The sequence below is a fragment of the Lutjanus erythropterus genome, chromosome 9, assembly GCF_056507025.1.
Source record: "Lutjanus erythropterus isolate fLutEry1 chromosome 9, fLutEry1.hap2, whole genome shotgun sequence".
NCBI classification, from domain to species: domain Eukaryota; kingdom Metazoa; phylum Chordata; class Actinopteri; order Lutjaniformes; family Lutjanidae; genus Lutjanus; species Lutjanus erythropterus.
Genome location: NC_139325.1, coordinates 32,273,558 through 32,293,452, shown reverse-complemented (window position 1 = coordinate 32,293,452; position 19,895 = coordinate 32,273,558). Strand labels below are relative to the sequence as shown.

At 40.7% G+C, this 19,895-nt stretch overlaps 1 protein-coding gene across 1 annotated transcript in view; it reads left to right on the top strand.

The window, feature by feature from the left end:
- The window catches only part of erfl1 (Ets2 repressor factor like 1), a 92,270-nt gene that overhangs the window by 7,546 nt on the left and 64,829 nt on the right, over positions 1–19,895 (top strand). The window contains exon 2 of the mRNA XM_084725750.1: positions 13,991–14,180. The gene's annotated coding sequence lies outside the window, so the exon portion shown is untranslated. The remainder of the gene's footprint in view (positions 1–13,990; positions 14,181–19,895) is intronic.

The window sequence follows — 19,895 nt, the reverse complement described above, 5'->3', positions numbered from 1 at the left end:
CGTTGAGCTTCTGTTTTCGAATTGTGTCTTTTGCTAAAACTACTCATTTGTGTTCCCCTCCTTCTTTCTGCTACCCTCCCATCTTCCGCTACACCCAAAGCAGCTTTCCTTTTAGACGGCGTGCCCCCTGTTTTGGAGTCACTGACCCCCCTCGGCTCTCCCCTCTCCCTACCGTCTCCCACTTAACCCCATATTTCACAGCTGAACTACAGCTAATTTCCCCCCAGTCCTCCGAACAGCGCTCTCTCTACTGCTGGAGCACGCTTAATTACCCACAATTAAAGCCAAACGCTAACGAGAAAATTGCTCTGTTATGAAATTACTTCAAAAGGACTGGAGTAAGTAGAATGGATTGGAGGAAAAAGTTGGGTATAGCCTTGGGTGGCAGGGAAGAGCTTCTGTGCTGTGTTTTCCCTTCAAGCTGTCTCAGTGGAAGGCAGTAAGCAAAGACTCCAACGGCAACACCTAAAGCTGTAGACTACAATATTCAACAGCTCAACTCAAGAGTTAGTACTGAGAAAGCACAAGTGTTCACTTTAGTAATGGAGAAGTGGATGTTTGAAAGCTTTGTTGTGAAAGGGGAAATGACTTTGATTGCCTCTCTGGGCTCTTTAATCACAGCAGTGCATATTATATGATGTATGTCATTTCATGTATCTCACTTAAAAAGAAATACACAATGACTACACAGAAATAATGGCAGTCACTGTAGCTGGTGTGACCAATGGGGTTTAAATAGATTGCCTGCACTCTGTATGATATGAAATTATGGATGTTCTCTAAGCTGATGCTTATTACATTTTGTGTGGTGGCAGAATGTAATCGCTGTACATGTCATGGTCTTCACGGACATTCTCTTCAAAGACATGTCATACCTGCTGTTAATGTATTTATGACAAAGCACGAAAAATATCGCAACCGAGATGAGTTTCGGTTTCAAGTGATGGCAAACAAAGACAACAAATTTCATGAATTTAATAGACTTGCTGTTTTACGTTGGCTGCACAGTCCAAACAAGTATAGTGTCAGATCACAAAAAATGAAATATAACAACAACAAAACCTTTTCTCACTTACTTTTATCAGTTCCTGCAGTTAATTAATTCTCTTAATAGCCCCAGTGTTATTGATTACACCAGACTTTTTACAAGAAAAGACATGACTGATGACACTAAATATCTTTAACGTTAGAGGGCAGCTTAACCCAAAAGTATAACAAGTAGGATTTTTCCGAGCCGCCACCACATACTTTTAGTGGCCCGTAAGTGGTGATTGAAATGCCAGTAAAAACTATAAAAATGACTGGTAGATTTGCTTCACTCACCAGCCAAAAAGCAGTGGTTATCTGTTGAGTGGCTGGTAAACTGTGACAATTTTTTAGCCATTTGTCCAGTGGACAAAAGAGTTCATTTTGCTGCCTGGCGTTAAATCTTTAGAGCTTCCCCTTATTTTGAAAAATGAAGTTTCAAGTTGTCAGGTCAATCAAACATCCCCACCAGCGGCCTCGACAACTGTAGCTGATGTCCGCAGGCGAGTTGTTAAAATAACACTACACCACAATGTTACATACACGTCAGCTGAAATGTTAGCTCCTTGTCGAGGCTAGCTTGTTTTAGCCAGGTTAGCTTTAGTTTTGACAAATAAGACCAGCTAGCACTTTCATGGTAATGTATTAAATAACCCAACGACGACTGTTTGGTTGTTGTGGAGCTCCAGAAGATTTCAGTATATACAATGTGACTGAACACAGCCTTCCTTCACTGTGACACTTGTGTTGTTCACCTTTCCCATGAATTCTGATGTGGTGTTTCCTGAGGCCATTGTTTTCCTGTGAAAAAGGATCCAGACCTCTCGGCTAGTTGAGGAAACTGAAGGCACACACTTACGGTACATTACATCCATAGATGTATCATATAAACTCGTGCTTCTATTCTCTCCTAAGTTTTCGTTGCGCTTTCATTTTGTTCATAGATAGCCTTTCATTTTTCTGGTTCTTCTGTGAGGATCGTGTTTCCAGTTTGAGTCAGCTTAGTAAACTCATACTCTGCTAGCGGGCGATGGGCGCTGTTCATTGTTTTCGTCGTGCATTAAACTAAAAGGCGCAAAGAAATAGCGAGGTTTGTGGAGCTGTAACGTTTTGGCGACGGCTTACTGTATGTAGTAGTTTTCTTTGATAAGAAATAGTCTGACTTGAAACTCTCGACATATTCATTTTGAGGTCTGTGGATTATTTTGAGTGACCAGGACTTATTTTTGGAAAGACGCATTGATGTTGAATTTAACTCCCACTTTTTATTGCTGTGGTCACTATAATTGAAAATCAGTTCACATCCATTATATTGGGGTGACAGTTATCTCATACTGTGGCCACATAAAGCAAATATCAGCATAGGTACCAGTAGAGGTAAGTGAGAAAATATATATATAATTTTGTTTAGTTTATTTTAATTTTTTTTTTTTTTTGTGAACTGACTTTTCCAGTCATGTTTTCAGGTTGCCACACATGAAAACACACAATATGAAATGACCAGTAGAAAAAAAAAAATGTCTGATTGGTGCGACCAGAACAAACCCTCCAACATTTAATAATAAGGTTCCACTGCGATCATGAACACATTCTCGTAACATAACAGCATTATCTCATGAAACCTCGCTGCAACAGTCTCACAGCTGCAGCCGAGCTGAATTGAGACACCCAGATGTTAGAGTGTATCCGGCACAATATACCTGACCACAAACCCCATTCCCTGTCACCGAGGAATGAGCCGAGCCTTTCCACACCGCCGCCACCCCCCACGCCCCCTCTCCTCAACCTCCCAATCCAATCTACAGCCGGCAAAATGAAACAAATAAACACTAATTCGGATTATTTACGTCCAGTTTACACCACATGACGCGAGGTATGAGAGGGAGAAAAAAGAGCTATATGGTGGGTGGATAATTGTAACAGTGGTCGTAATAAGTGCAGCAGCTACAGTGATAACAATTAGATTTGATTTCATTTGAGAATGCCTCCACAGCTGCTCCCCACTCACCCCCTTAACCCCCTTCTTCCCCTTTTTCCCTTCCCCCCCTCCCTCCTCTCCCTCCTCTCGCTCCTCTCCCCCTAGATTAAAGTGGGTGTGTTAATTCCGTGGTGTAGCGATCGAACAGCTCTGGCAACAATGGGAAATGGGCTATTGATCAGAACAGCTCAGATTAAGACTAGGCAGTGGAGCTCTTTCTTGCTCTCTTTCCCCTCCTTTTCTCTCCATTTCCCACCTTCTTCTGCCTGTCTTCCTGTCTGTCCTGCTTGTGTCATCTCCCTCCTCTCTCCCTCCTCTCTTGTCTTTCACACCCACAAAGAAGAAGAAAGAGTGTTTGCATGTATAAGAGAGTCTCAGAGTCTATGAGGATTTCCTTGTCCTTCCTCCCTGTCCCTCCTCTCTAGCTCTCACAGCTTCCTTCTCCTAATGTCTGCGTCGACATCCAACCTCCTCTGTTCTCTCAAAACATTGTATTTTAGCAAGAGCTGCAATGATTAATCAATCAATTGATCGGTTGTCAACTATTTAACTGGAAGAGTGCACTCACTAAGAGTGTAGATCTACACCAGACAGCGTGAAAAGCATATTTGGATGTAACCTGTGTGTTTCACCAACATTTTGATTGATCTGGTCATAATTCGCATATGATTTCTTGAGTTATGGCCAAAAGGTTTGTTAGGTTACAGTGACCTTGAACTTTGACCACCAAAATATAAGCAGATCATCCTTGAGTCCAAATGGACGTTTGAACCAAATTTTCCAAGCATTCCTGAGAGATCACGATAGTGAGAATGGGATGGCAGTCAGGTTAAAGTGACGTTGACCTTTGACCTCCAAAATTTAATCAGATCATCCTTGAGTCTAAGTGGACATTTGTTCCCTCAAGGCGTTCTTGAGATATTTAGTTTACAAGAATGGGATGACCCAAAAACATAATGCCTGTGGCCACGGCTATCGTCAGCTTGGAGACATAAAATAGAGTTTTGGAACTTTTTGTAAAACACAGAGGTCCTTCTGCACACAGTCATGGATTTGAACACAAAAAAAATAGGCTGATCGGTCCAGTACTGTACAAGATTAGCTGCAGACTACCACCTGCTCCAACGGTCACACACACACGACTCACATGTACACACACACGCAAGCTATCACACAATCCCTTCCAGGATTATGCCTGGCAGAGATAATCGCTAACTGTTTTGATAATCGATAAATCGGTTTAAGTAATTTTTTTAAATGAAAATAACATTAAAAGTCTCTGGTTCAAGCTTCTTAAATGTGAATATTTTGTGTATTTTTTACTCCTCTATGTGGATAAACTCAGTATCTTTGGGTTGTGGACAAATCAGGACATTTGAGGACGTCATCTTGTGCTTTGGGAAACACTGATCAACATTTCAATCAACAATGAAAATAATCGCTGAAATCTGGCATAATTTAAAAATCAGACAGTGTTCAGTGAGGTTGGCGCTGTGTGCAGGTTAATAATTTTTAAAAAAGCATATTTTTTGTGTGCCGAAGACTTTCTTTATTTTGCTATGTATTGAAAGAGGTATTGAGTAACATTTAAGACTAGAATTCTAGTATTGTAACAACCCTATTTTGTAGAGCTGTAACAATTAGTCAATTAACTGATAAATGATCAACTATTCAATTAATCACCAACTATTTTGATAATCAATTAATCATTTTGAGTCTGATTTCAGCTTCTGGTCCTCTATGTTAGTAAACTAACATCATAAAAGACATTTGGACGTCATCTTTGGCACTGATCAACATTTCTCACCATTTTCTGGCATTTTATAAACCAAACAACTGATCGATTACTAGAAAAAATAAGACAGATTAATCAGCATTGAAAATAATCGTTTGTTGCAGCCCTAATTTTAGCTTCATCAAATTTAAAAGCTGCATACCAATTGACAAGAAGTCTACAAAAGCCTCAAGCGGAAATATAATGCACACAATGTGAGCCTTTTAACAGTTCACTCTGCTGCAATTTGACATCCATTCACATGAGATTTTATATCAATCAGTCACACAGAGGCCCCGCGTTGTGCCACAATTAAAATCCGCCCTATCAGAACCGCTCACATACCAAAATTAGCTGTCATGATTGGGCCGCGGGACAGAACGCATTGGATTTGCATTGAATAGACATAAAACATACCAAATGTGAGGAGACAGCAAATCCATACAGTGAAAAGTGAGCTAAGAATCCCCTGCTCTACTTATATTAATTAACTCAGTCAATGTGGATGTGATAGGTCAGTTATTCATCCTCTTCCAGCCAGCGCCTCCCCACTCTGTCACACATACCTCCCAGGTGTCAGAGGCTCAGACGCTCCAGCTCCAGAGATCAGCGAGGAGGAAAAAAAAAAAAAAAAAAAGCCTGCGGTGGATGTTAGAATGAGCTGGTCTGAATCAGTGGTTAGAGGTTGCTGGCATGTTTCACAGTGCCCTTTTCGGATTTTAGAGGTGACATGCACCAATGCAACAGACAACTGCATGCATGCACAAATACTGACATGCACCGGCAGCACACACACACACACACACACACACACACACACACACACCAGTGGTCACATCAATATTGCCGTGACCCTCAGGGGATTCGCAGTATTGGCAAAGCTTTCATCTGCTGAGTGTGTGAGTGTCTGATACTCCCTGCTCCCGACACACACGCTCACAGACACAAACATGACATACAGTAAGAAAAAAAAAAAAACAAAAAACAGCCACACAGCCAAACAAATGCTGTCTGGTTGTAACTTTGTGCAGATGTGAGCTCAAAAATCAGGGCACAGAGTTGAGAAAGTGTCAGCTGGAGGTTTTAACAAGCAGTGATTGAAGGCTGAGAGCAGCAGTCGACACTAGAGGGCGATAAAGAGGCGCATGTGTCTGAGAGTGTGGTGATGTATGGCTGTGGTAGTGACCATGGTCATGTTGAACCAACAGTGCTCCATGCATTCAACATTTCTGCTCCCCAGCAGTTAGTCAGAAAAAGGAGTAATTCAAACATGAGATACTGAGGAGTGAATTTGCCCTTTTTATTTGATTATTTTAATGATTGAATGTTTGGTGATGTATGGCTGTAGATGTGACAATGGTTAAGTTTAGGGCTAAGTATCATTAAAAAATTTATGATACTAGTGTCAGTTCTTATTTTATTTTATGCCTTTTTTTCTGCTTCATTTGAAACCCATCTTGTGAAGGGAAGCATTCCTAAAATATTCCTTCCCCAAATGCCACATGTGCATGTAGCTGCTGCAGTACTGGGCCAATCACGTGTCACATTAAATCAAAGAATGCTTGCAGTAGTTGGTGATTTTTTTTCCATATCTGGGTACAAAATTGATCAAACAGGTATTGTTTGACTGGATAAGTCTGATACTACTTGGTACTACATTATTTCAGTCGATAACTTAAAGGTATTGACTATTGATTCCCTGTCTTAGTCCAAGTTGTACCAACGTTGCTCCATACATGCAACATTTTTGTTCCCCAACAGTTAGTTTGAAAAAAACTGATTTAAACGCATAAGATCTGTAAGACACCAAGTCTGCATTTGCTCATTATATTTCAATAGGGTTGCAACTGTTTTTTTTATTATTAATAAATCTGCTGATTATTTTTTGATTAGTTTTTTTCTATAAAATGACAGAAAGTAGTGCAAAATGCTCAATGTGACATCTTCAGGTTGCTTGCTTTGTCTGGCGGACCAAAACTGACATTTAAATGTACATCATACAATTTCTGCTGCTAAAGGCCTCTGTCACATTAATACAATAACAAAAAGACGTAAGTTGATAGTGTCGTGATGTAGTGTGAAAATCTATCTCACATGATTCAGGCAGAAATCGTGTTCATGGACGGGTCAATATTTAAGTTTCATTCACATTTAGTCATGCGTGCCAACTTCTTCCTTACTCTCTGAAGTATCCGATGTATTCCGTAATTTGCCCAGAAGTCATGGCTTCTAGCTAGCAGGAAACACAGTTACCTGTTATTTCCTCTCAATCGTAATTTATGACCCAGTAAAATTATGTGCTGGTTCTGTATCTGCAGAGACTGCGCCTTCTGCTTGTAGTTCCTTATTTTGTCTTTATTTTGCTTTACCAACCCAAAGCATCTGTATTTAATGACCTGGGAATCAGACTCAACAGTCCACTGTCTTTCCAGTGCATTTATAAACAGAAACTGACAAATCCTGTATATTCTACCTAAGATATTTAATTTGTAATGATAAGAAACAGCAAATCCTTACATTTAACATGCTGTAACCAGTGGACGTTTGGGATTTTTGCTTAAAAGTTTAGTTAGAAATCAACTTTTCCACCTACAGATTCTCTGACAGTCATGTCGGCTCTACTTTAAGCAAAGTGAAAATACTTTTTTGACTTGCTGATGAAGGCTTCATGCCAAAAGAGTTTGTTTGTTTTCAGGTCCAACATGACCATGATGTGCCAGTAAGGATATTTTAATTGTTTTAAAGAGAATATTTTGGAGTTTTTTGTGATTTTAGGAAGTTTTTCCTTGCCACAGTCACCTCAGTGCTTGCTCTTGGTGGGAAAAACTCGATATATAAAGAGTATGGTCTAGACTTGCTCTGTATGAAAAGTGCCCCGAGATGATTTGGTGTTACACAAGTAAAAGTACACATGTATCCATGTCCACAGAGCACCTGAACTATACAGTATTTAAGTGAAAATACTTCTTACTCCCATGTTACTCCTGTTCAGCACTAAAACCAACCAAGTCATACCAAAGAATGATCGCCTCCCAAAGCTACTTTTTACTTGATATGACCTCTTACCCTCCTTAGCAGTGGGGGCAAGTCATGTTGGCAGTACAAGAATTTGACCTTATTCCACTGTCAAGAGTCATTATAACTTCAGCTAGAGATCCAGCAGAGAACACAGCATCCTGTTCTCCCTTCACCTCATCTTCCTCTCCTCTCCTCTTCCTCTTCCTCTTCCTCTTTTGATTCCCTTGTCATATAGACTCCGGCTCTCTGCACTTGAGTGAGTTCCATAGGTTTACCTAATTGATTATTAAGTTGCTGATTGGGGATCAATTAAATAATTAAAGTTGGTTAAGGGCAGAGTCGATTTACTGGCACGGGAGCCGGGGCACGCTCTCCTCTCCTCTCCTCTCCTCTCTCTGTGTGTGATTTCATTTATGCAGACGCTTGATAGAAGTGATGCTATTGAGTTGAAGATAATGTGTTTCATCGTAATGTGGATTTTGCTTCAGGGAAAAAGGTGAATTTTTTCTTCTAAAGCCAGACTGACAGGTAGAGCTCGACCTTTTAGTTTTCCTTTATATTCGAGCATCTTAGAAAAAGGGAATATTCTTGTGGTTTGGTGGCTTTACACTCCATGTAAAGACGGGAAATCACTGTGATTCCTCTCATTCTTAGAGATAAGGGTTCCAAAAAGGTTCTTCCTGAAGCTTTTTGACAGAATGAGTTCTTTAAAAATTGTTGAAAGCCTTGAAGAACTCTTTTGTCAAGGGTTTGTCTTTTGCTAAGGGTTTTTTGTACTTTAACATAAAAAGGTTTTCGGCAGAACCTCTCAAGTGGGTTCTAGATAGAACCTATGGAACATAAAAGGTTTCTTAGTAGAACTCCCTGAGTGGGTTCTTGATAAAAACCTTTGGCATATAAATGTGTTCTTGGTAGAACATAAAACATTTGGAATAGAAATGGGTTCTTGGTAGAACCCCACGGGTAGGTCCTAGATAAAACCATTGGAATATAACAGGGTTCTCAGAAGAACCCCCCAACCTAGTTAGTTCAGGTTCTAGTTAAAGACTTCTGGGTGGGTTCTTGATAAAACCTTTGGCATATAAATGTGTTCTCAGTAGAACATAACACCTTCGGAATATAAAAGGATTTTCGGCAGAACCCGTTGGACAGGTTCTAGACAAAACCCTTGAAGTATTAGAACCCACTGAGTAGGTTCTAAATAAAGCCTTTGAAGTGAGGGTTCTGTGTGGAACCATAAAATGGTTAGTTTGTTGAACCTCTCATTGGGTTTTTTTGGAGGGGAAGCCTTTCACAAGTGGTTCTACATGTGACCCTTTTTGTTGGGTTCTAGGTGGAACTCTCTGTAAGAGTTCAAGTGGAACCTTTATAAAGGGCTCTACCAAGAACCAAAAAGGGTTCTCCTATGGGGACAAGCTGAAGAACCCTTTATGGATCTAGTTGTAAAGCTTATTACTAAGAGTGTAGCTTCAGACTCCATGTAAAGATGGTAAATGTTGCAGCGATTCATTCAGCTCCAGACCTGAATCCAGACTTTGGATGGTGGTTCAGGTGGAGGTTTCCTGTCAGAGAAAACACTGTCAGGCACAATGAATCCTTCAAGTGACCAAGTCTCGCTGTCTGTTTGTGAGGAATCGCTCCAGTGACTTAAGTTGAGCAACTTTGGGGGTCAGCATGTTGATGACAGTTGACTCCTTGGTGGCCAAGAGGTGAGACAGACAGAGGGGATGGATGGAGAGGCTGCTCTCGTGGTGGAGCCCTCAAAGAGAAAACACACACACTCACACACACACTCTCCTACACACACACACACAAACCTCATATATGAGACACAGGAGCGGAAACGGGTCGAATCCTACTTCAAATTCTCTTTCCTCTCGGCTTGTCGACCGGGGAAAACAAACCGACCCGAGGCACAGCGAATGGGGATTTACTAATTAACTACTTACACACACACACACACACACACACACACACACACACACACACACACACACACACACACTGAGAGAGAGAGAGAGAGAGAGCGAGACAGTCAGACAGAGAGATGGAGAGAGAGAGATGCACACCTCCTCTCCTCCCTCCTCCTCCTCCTCCTCCCCCTCCCTCCCTCCCTCTGCTCTCCTCCCCGGGTTCAGGTTGGTAGTAGTGCTGCCTCTCCGGTCGCTGCTCCGCGCTGCGCCGTCACAGTGAATGCGTGTGGATAGACTGGTCGCACTTCAGCCGCTGAGAGCTTTAATAACACCGCTTCTGAACATAAAAAAAAACTGGAGGTATGTTGTCCGCTTTGGACATTTTATTATATTTAATATTTATCTATTTTTTATTATTATTTGGTTTGGGAATTATTTGTTTTGCTCGAGTAAAAAAAAAGTTGTGGTTGTTGTACACGAGTAGTGAGTGTTGGTAGATCTGTGCCGCCGATATTTTTGTTCATTATTTATATGATTTTATTATCACACGGACAGCTGTTTTGCCTGTGCTGTTATTATTATCATCTGTTTGACGATGGAAGCTGGCAGCAAAAAGTTGAACCGTGCGTAATTTACGCATGCAGGCTCTTTTTGCTGCTCATATTTGGAAGCTTTTATTCTTTTCGGGAACGTTTTGAAAGTTGAAATATTTTGCAAACACGCACGCGCACACAGATCTTTAGAAGAGGGGGATATATATCCTGTTTTTTGGCTGCATGCGTGCAGGTGTAAAAGTGTTGGCTACACGGCAGCACTTTGATGCGTTCAGCTGTCGGCATTGGCCCGGATTAGCCTTTAAGTGTCTCTATTTGTTAAAGCGTCCAGCTCTCACCTCCACACACACCGCCGTATCAATCAGTCAATTAAACAGCCGCTCACACACACACACACACACACACACACACGGCGGGAGACCTCAGCCGGTGCATCTCCCTCACTCCCTCTCTGTCTCTTTCTTCCATGTGAGTGTGTGAGTGACCCCGTTTAATTTACGTTTATAAATGTATTAGAGAGAGAGTGTGTGTGTGTGTGTGTTTGTGTGTGTGATGTTTATGCTCGGGTGCATTTTTTGTGTATGTGTGTGTCATGCTGCTTGTGTTCTGTTCCCAGCTTTGAGCTGTAATTAAACGTGACAATATTTTTGTTCTATATGTTTTGTTTTGTTTTGGTTTTTTTTTTTTTTTTTTTTAGATAAGAGAAGGTACGATACGATAGAAGTCTAGTAATCTTGAAGTAAATTCTTGTGCCAGGGATTGCTCCAAAATTGCAGAGAGAATTACAAAATTAATAAATTCATTAATCAATTGTTTGTTTTAGTTTCTCAGCTAAAAGTTTAAATCAATTTCAAGTTCACAAATCTGCCATGAAGAGCCTGAATTTCTTCGCCACATATACCTATTTTTCCAAGTTTATATTCCTCGTTCTTCTGCACAAAAACACATTTTCTGACTCTCCAAAAAAAAAAAAAAATCAACTAAGCAGCAACAGCTCGTGGCCTCTCTGTGGCCATCCCGTCAATGTGTTCACCAAAGGAAAAAGCCGAAGTTTACTCTCTATATAAGAAGTGAAGCCGCTGATTTCTAAGTGTGTGTATGTGTTTTCAGACTCGCAGGGGAGTTTGTTTCTGAAGTGAAGCGCATCAATACCGCGCGGCGCCAACTTGAAAAAAAAAAAAAGAAAATATTTGGAATAATCTTTACGTGAATGCGCCGGTTTCTCCTCGGATTTTTTTTTTTTTTCGCTTTTTAGGTGTTTACCCCCCTCACAACTTTGATGCATATTTATGCGCGCCGTGGGTGTACTCCATCAATTATTTGTGCCAGTATATTTCCAGATAAACAGTGTTTGTAAATCGATACATGCATGTAACTATTGCAGATTAAGAGATCGATCAATGGATCCACCCTAACCCCGACCAATGTTGTTTTTTGCCGTCAATTATTCACATCTAACTTTATACAACACCCCAACAAAGTTTAAAGCTTGTGTATGTGTGTGTATGTGTGTGTGCGCGCACGCGTATGTGAGAGTGTGTATGCGTGTGCCGGAAAACAGAATTTACAAAAGAGGAAGCATTTAGTTAATTTGTTTAATTTGCAGCTGACAACAAATTAATTTTCCAAAAAGTAATAATAATAATAATAATAATAATAATAATTCTGTTCTGGTTGTATTTGTTCTTAATTAAGTGCAGGGAATTAATAAAATAATACGCCTATAATTACCCATAATTATCGTTTTTCTGATTTCTATCTATCCTTCATCATTAAAATTCGTTTTGGTTTTTTTGCAACTTTACATCCATCACACATCCTCTCTGGCTGCCTCAGTCCATCCTGTCTGTGTGTTTTTTTTTCTGTGTGAACTTTCAGGCCAACGTGTTGAACCTCTCCTCCTCGGTCTCCTCTGTGTTCTCAGGCCGTTTAATTGGATTATTTCCCCGCTTTTTTGTGTGCTTCTTCTCTCGACCGGCCGTCTCACATCCCTCTCTGCGCTGCCAATACTTGGTGGAAATATTTCCGACATTAAATGGCATTTGGGGAAATTTCTCCCCACGTCACTCACCCTCCTCACCCCCCTCCTTCATCCTTCACCTCTGCGCGGCCGCCTTTGAACTTGTTAACCCGTCCAATTACGTTTGTTAATAATACCAGCGCTTTAACGCTTTCTGAAATTTACCACAGACTGTGCAGCCAGATTTTATTAACATCCTTCCTTTCACTGATAGCACTTTTCTGCACCATAAATTAACAGGAGTAATAATAATATTGATAATGATAATACTAATGCTATATTGCATTAGTAAGTAGGATAAAGCTTATTTTCGTTTCACACAAATGAGTTTATTATTAAATCATTTTTATTATATCGAACGAATGATCTGTTTATTTCAAAATCATCCTGGTTTGAACCAAGGAAACTACTTTTTATTTTGCTTGGTCTGAACTTGAAACTCCACCATTTCCACTTTATTTTCGATTATGTTATTATATTATTTTCATAATCATTGTATAATTTAATTTACTCAGATTAACAGATTTAATTTAACCTTTAAAATAAAGAAAAACGCTGCACTAATTTACTGCCTTTCTGTGCGTATTTCCCTTTAATTTCACTCGCAGTCACTTCCACAAACACAAAATACAAATATATTGCAGTTTCTTTTGTATCTGTTTATTTATCATTTTGCTTTATTTGTAGAGAATTGTTATTTATGTTATTTTATATAAAATTCCCAATTTTTTTAGAAGTTACTTGAGTTTTTATATTCAATATATGCTGAGAATCAGACTTACTTTTCGGGCTGTGATCGTGATTCCTTGGTGAGGAGTTAAGATTTTTGGATGTAACCTCCCTTCCTATTTTTTTCTTTCCTTTTTCTTCTTCTTTGCTCTTTTTTGGAAATAGACTATTGGCTTTCTTTTATTCATCAAGGCAGTCGACCTATGGGGGCTCAGTCTCACCTCTCCTCATCTCCATCTCGTTCGGAAAAAAGAAACTTCTGACAGGTGCGGGAGGCGGGTTTGATTTTTTAAAAATGCTCTCATCCTTAATGTGTTGTCATCTGGAAAGCAATTTCGTATGATCAAAGTGCGGCTAGTTAGTGCGGTCAATATCCTTTCCAGCAAGCTTCTCATATATCGATAACAAGACAGCGGAGCCTCTCGCTGAGCTGCATTCAGGGGCCCTCTGTGTAGCCGCTCTGTGTGCCGATGAACCCGGACACATCCCGTGCGTAAAAAGAGCGATAACCTCATATATTTACATTTCAGAGAGGTTTAATAAAAATACAGAAAAAAATTGAGTGAGTCTGGGCATTTTTTTTTTTTTTGGTGGGAACCATTAAGTGCGGTGAGGTCAGTCACAAATAAGTGCGCAAAAGACGCATAATTTAAGTCATTGTAGAAGTATTCAAGTATTTTTTCTCGTATCTCTTCTTCCGTTTCTCTGTTTCCGTTACTGTATGACAGCAGAGAGTAAATAAGGTGATTGATCTGTGATCTGTGGTCTGTGGGGCAGCAGTGGTCCTGCGGGAAAACAAGACAACACCAGACTCTGGATCGGCTTCACTCAGCTGGACCAAACTCTCACCGGTCCCGGAGTTTATTTACTTTTGTTTAATTTATTTTCATTTCCTATTTGGATGAGAAATTTGTCCACATAGACTTGACCCTTGATGAAATTTAATTCATTATCTTTTTTCTCACTCTATTTTTTTAGTGACGCCTCCGTGCAGTGCGACAGCGGCACTGACTTTCCCCCCTCTCGCCTCCTCCTCCTCCTCCTCTTCCTCCCTTCCCGGGTCGGAACAAGCGCAGCAGCGGCGAACAAACTCCAGTCCAGTCCGAGAGACGGTGATCGGGCTTCGGCCTCAGGTGTATCTCTGAGGCGGGGCGACGCGGAGGTCCAGGTGGGTCAACTTCCTCCTCCTCATCCTCAGTCTCTCAGTCTCCCTTTCGCTGCTTCTCTTTTTCACTTGACCTTCATTTGTCTTTTCAAAATCACGCGCATTAGCTGCACAAAAACGCCTCATTATTTTTATATTAAAGGGACCTGAAGTCACTTAAGGTCAAGATGTGTTTTACATGAGAGGAACCCTGTGTTGTTAGTTTAAAACTGAAGACCACAACTGTTCATAGGGGGGGAAAGTGTGACGTTTATAGTTGGAATAGTAATTTTAGATTCTTTTTTAGATTTTAAGAGTCATTATCCTTAGTCCTATCTACTGGGGTACCTGCAGACCCCAGAAATATAATTATTGCCATGTTTCACATGTGCTTTATTCAGGGTTCATATGGATGATGGAAATCCTTGAAAACACTTGAGTTTTATCATTTTCAAGTCTGAAAAGTGCTTGAATTTTGGATAAAGTGCTGAAAACTGCTACGAATTGCATTCACATTAAAACATGAAAATTTGTTTTGTTTTCCTTTAATTTGTCATGCCTCTGTAGAACACTATCACAAAACATACTTTTTGTTGTTTATCGCACGATAACATCTGATTTAAGGTGAAATAATAATTTCAAGTAAATATGTTATTTACCATGAGGTCCTGGAAAAGTTTGAAAATGCACCTTGAAAAAAGTGCTTGAATTTGACCTTTAGGACGAGGTCAGTTTTTGTTCCTAATATTTCAAATTGTAGTTTTCTGTTAATGTTTTATCAGTGCTTCTTTAAAATACCAGAGTGACCCAACACTCCTGGCGGACCTCAGTCAAAAGCACCAATTCCGCCTTTTAATAGATAGGAACTATTTATACTATTTATTGACTGAGTTCATGTTTGCCGTGAGTCCTAATATGAGGTATCACACACTATCGGTGAGAGGGATCCTTCCTAATGTGGCTCTCCCTGAAGTTTGTTACATATTTTCCCCGTCAAAAGTTTTTTGGAAGTAATTTTCTCTTACCAGCTGAGGGTCTAAAGGATGGGAGTGTCGCTGCTCACAGTACAGATTGTAAAGCCCCCTGTGGCATATTGTGATTTGTAATTTGGGGCTATATAAGTAACATCTGACTTGACTTAGACCTTATTGTTGGGAGGGTAATGGCCACCTAGAATAATTATAATAATCCTCCCCCCCTCCCCCTCCACTGTCATTAATTATATACTAATGATTTTATAAGAAAGAAATAAGTTGGCATGTTGCTATGATGGCTGTTTCTTACAGTAATTTATCCAGTTGGTATTCCTGATATGATAGTAGGATTTGTCCAAGCTGTTCATAAACACAATAGAAAGATAGATGATTGTTGAGTTGCAGTCCCAGGATGTCAGACACCAACGTTTTGGGTTGGTACAGGATCCCGAGCACTGCAAAATAATGAGAAAATAAGAAAATACAGGCAGAGCAGGGTCTTTGCAGATGCACACACTACCCAACACTTCTGGGTCATATGTGATTATTGAAAGGGATTGTGTTTGTATGAGTATACGTTGTGTTTTTTTTTTATTAGAATGTTGCATTATGCCTTTAAATATGTTGATAGGATAAGGGTTAATGCACAGTCTGAGATCTTTGATATCTTCTCTTAGTGGCTGCCAGAAACTCACATTTTGATCATGATATGATGTGCAGTTTCAGTTTTGAACATTGCAAGATTTTCTTATTCAGGCACTTTAATCAGCTTTGGATACAGGTTTTTTTTTTTTGTTTGTTTTGTTTTATCTGTGTTGTTTTGTTTTTTTTTGCTTTTGAAAATGTGTCGGAGGTGAAGCAGCACAGACAGTGTGTCTGTGAATAATCAAAGGTGTTCAATGCGCCATGCAATAGCCCTCGGCCATTACCGATCACATGCTACATTCTCCTCCATCCAGCCAATGTCTGAACGCTTCCTCTGGCTCCCCTGCTCCCCCCTTAATTCTTCCTGTCTGATATTAGCCCCTTGGCGCACCTTAAAATTTGTGTTTCATTATTCATTATTCAACATGCATTACTGTTTGGCTGTAGACACACTTCTACCTGTTACACTCTGAGCCTATAGGGCAATTGAAGGACTCCTCTTTATCTTTCCCACCATCTCCAAGCCTCTGTCCTGCTCCCCCCCACTGCTCCCCCGTCTCCCCCCTCCTCTCTCCTGTGGCCCTCATACCCCTGTTGTCTCTCGCTGCCACACCTGGTAACTACAAACTTGTACACAATAATAACAGCCAGATGTATCCATCTATCTCTCTATCTAGCCTGTCGGCAGTTAGTGGAGTGGCTGAGAGACTTGCAGGCGTGAAAGGTCAGTTAATCAATGGCGCACAATTTGACAAATCCCAGCGACTCTTATCATCCTCACGGGCGTTTAGGGCCGAAAGGAGGACCACCGAGATAAATGCTTAATCCTGACCGCACTGTGAGAGAGAAGGAGAGAGAAAGAGAGAGAGAGAGAGAGGACAGATACAGGAGTGCTGTGAAGCACACGGGCATGCAAAGGTTTGGAGGTGGGCTGGTGGGGGGGCTTTGAAAGAGTTGGAGAGAAATGGGAGAAAGACGCCGATGTGGAAGTGGCTCAAAGCAAAACTGGAAGGTGAACAAATGTGTCTGCGTTTGGAAATGACAGATTCTCCTTTTCTCTGTCACAATGAAACAAAAAAGAACGGGCGACTCCGTGGGTCTCAGATCATCGAACTCGCCTCAGGCTGGACAGGCCGTGCACACGCCTCCCGGGCTGACACAGGAATCCTGGTTCACTCTCGGTTATGGCTCTGCTGCCGTGTGTAAAGTTGAGAAAAACCTGAGGAAAACAAAGGTGTATGAGTGGTTGAATTCTCCTGTGGCATGTTAGCCCGCCTGCAGCAGTGTGCAACCAAGAGGAAAATGAGCTTTTGTCCACAAGGCTGGCCTCTTCTTTCCCCTCAGCTTTTTGAGCTGCGGGGGTTTGGAAGGTGGCACAATCTCTTTGCCCTTATACCCTTAACAAGTATCACCCCGGTATGACATGGCGGCAGTTGTTCTGTATTGAACTGTTAATGCACTTTGTGGTTTTATAGGCATTAATCTCATGATCAGAATGATGTCATCGTCACCAAAACTGATTTCTTTAAGTCTGTGTGCGCTTGTGCACTTTCCGTCAAGAGCTGCCAGAGAGCTGCTTGAGCAATCACACAGACAGACGCTCATGTCCTTTATCTCCATCTCAATACAAGTTCAATGTAATTCGATTGAGATTAGTTGCACTGGCATGACAGCAGATCCCTAGTATTGCCAAAGCACTTAGGAGGCAATGACAGGACTGCATCGACGTCTGCTAACACATACGTACACAACAGCCTGCGACTGGCCAACCCTGTAGAGAGGGAATAACACAGAGTGGAGAATGGAGAGATGGAGTGACAGCCGAGTCAGAGAGGTTTTGGCAAAATCTCAGGATGACAAAGTTAAGGGATGATAGAAAGTTGTCAAAAGAAGTGTGAAAAGAAGAGGAGAAAAATGATGAAGGGACCCGGATGACGAGCAGAGCTGAAGCATGACAGAGTGCGTCCAAAAAGATGAAAGAATGATTGGCTTGCAGGCGGGAGAGTGATGGAGAGAGGGGAGAAAGAGGGAGGGAGATGAAATAGAGAAAGAAGGAGGTAGAGGAGGTGAGAGAGAGAGCAAAGCTGAAAAAAAGGAAGGTAGGAGAGCTATGGAGTGAGCAGGGAGAAAAGGGAGGACAAGAGATAAAGGGAGCAAGAGAGGATAAAATGTTTAAGAGTGATGTACGAGAAGAGGGGAGAGGAAGAGATTTACTAGAAGAGAGATTAAGTCAAGTTGTCCCCGGTCAGTCATTAATCCGATTTAAGAGCAATTAAGGTGAGACTGATTCCTTCCTAGAGAGAAAGAAATAGATGGAGAGGGTGAAGAGAGGGGGGGGGGGAAAGAAAGGAGACAGCAGGGGAGAGAAGAAAAGAGTGATTGAAAGAGAAAAGTGGGAAAATAAAACAGGTGTCTGAACTCTGAATGCCGGTCAGTGGAGAAATTAGACAGTGCAACAATAAACATCACAAAATATTTCAAATTGTCAGAGATGGACACTGTTTCAATGCAATGTTTTTAAAATTTCTACTTAATTACTTTGGAATAGTTTGTAATTTGTAACAAAATGCTTTAAGAGCTTTTATGTGTTATTGAAATACTTAAAATAATTTTTTTAATCTGACATTGTATTATCAGTAAAGACACGTTTTTATAACCACTTTTAAACTGTAAAGAAAAGTGTAAAAAATCACAATCTTTGGTTAAATATAAGTGAATCAGGTGACATGTCCTGTCACATTCAGCAACACGCTTGTTGTGAATTACTATATTTAATTTGTGTTCCTCGGGACCAATAGCTTGAGGAAAGATAGCTGCTTTGGTGTTTGGTGCAGCTTTACCCTCAGATAAGTAATCAAAATGTGATCAGATATTGCATGCTAAGGAAAGCTTAGTGAATGACACTGAAACACAACAGAAGAAAAGAGCAAGTAGAAAACAAAATCTGGCAAATATACCAACTACTTAGAAACCACCAACATGTCCTCATACCAAAACATAAGACCGTAGCAGAGTACCAGCAACAGGAATACTAGACTTTAGTGGTTCATTCCATTAGTATCAGGAAATTAGAAGTTACCAGTCAGGAAGTTCACATGGAGTGAAGTCAAATTTTCGACCAAAATACATGGTGTTTATATGTGCAAAGTACTGTGAAATGCATTGTTATCAACAGGTATTGCTAATAATGGCTAGCCAGGCTAGCACAAACCGTGGTTTATTTATTTATTTTTTTTCTGTTTTGACTTTCCGACTTGTTTACTGGAGAACCCTGCCAACTCGTGTGTGACGACAGTCCCAGCTCCGACTTCTGAGGTTAATGGAATGCAGCAGTATGTATGTAATGTAAGTCACATGACATGTCACGTCATGTTAAAAATATGGTTAACATTGTGAAACAGTCGCAGTTTGCTTAGGTTTAGGCGCCAAAACAACTGGTTCGGTTCAAGAAAAGATCATGGTTTGGATTAAAATAAGCAAGTTACAAGTGACAGCACTTAACTGAAGTAACTTAAAACTTTAAATCAGCCAGTGTTGACTTTGGTCAAAAACATTGTACAAAAACTCCACTAATATCTCTCTTTTGTCGTCATTGGGAAAGGATACAATCAGCATTCACTCCCTGGGTCAAAGGACTCTGCAGTTGTTGTGGCTATTTATCAGCTCCAGCTCCAGTTAGCAGAGATGTAAACACATCCAGATGGACATGCTATTGTTTTGGCCCTTTTCAGCAGAGGCTTGTTGCCTCTGTCGGTATCTTCTGCAACTCTTTTGCTTCCTTTTCGTACATGTGCTGCTTGACTTGGTGCATCAGCCCTGCACAGCAGAGTTTGCTTTACTCCTAAAAGACCGAAAGCAAAACAGTAAAATAAAGCAGATATCTGAAAGTACAAACAGGTACGCAGGACAGAAACTCACCGTCAAACCACAGAGATTCAGTCAGAAGCCAGTAAAGTACAGAGAGCTGAACACACAGAGACTTTTGAGAACATCTTTCTCTCTTCTCTCTGCTTGGATATGAGTTGAGTCTTGGTTTTCCAGAAAAAATCAATATACACAGTCTAATTTTGTTGTAAAAATGGCACTTGATCCTTCTCTCCCTATGCAGGTTTTCTCATTC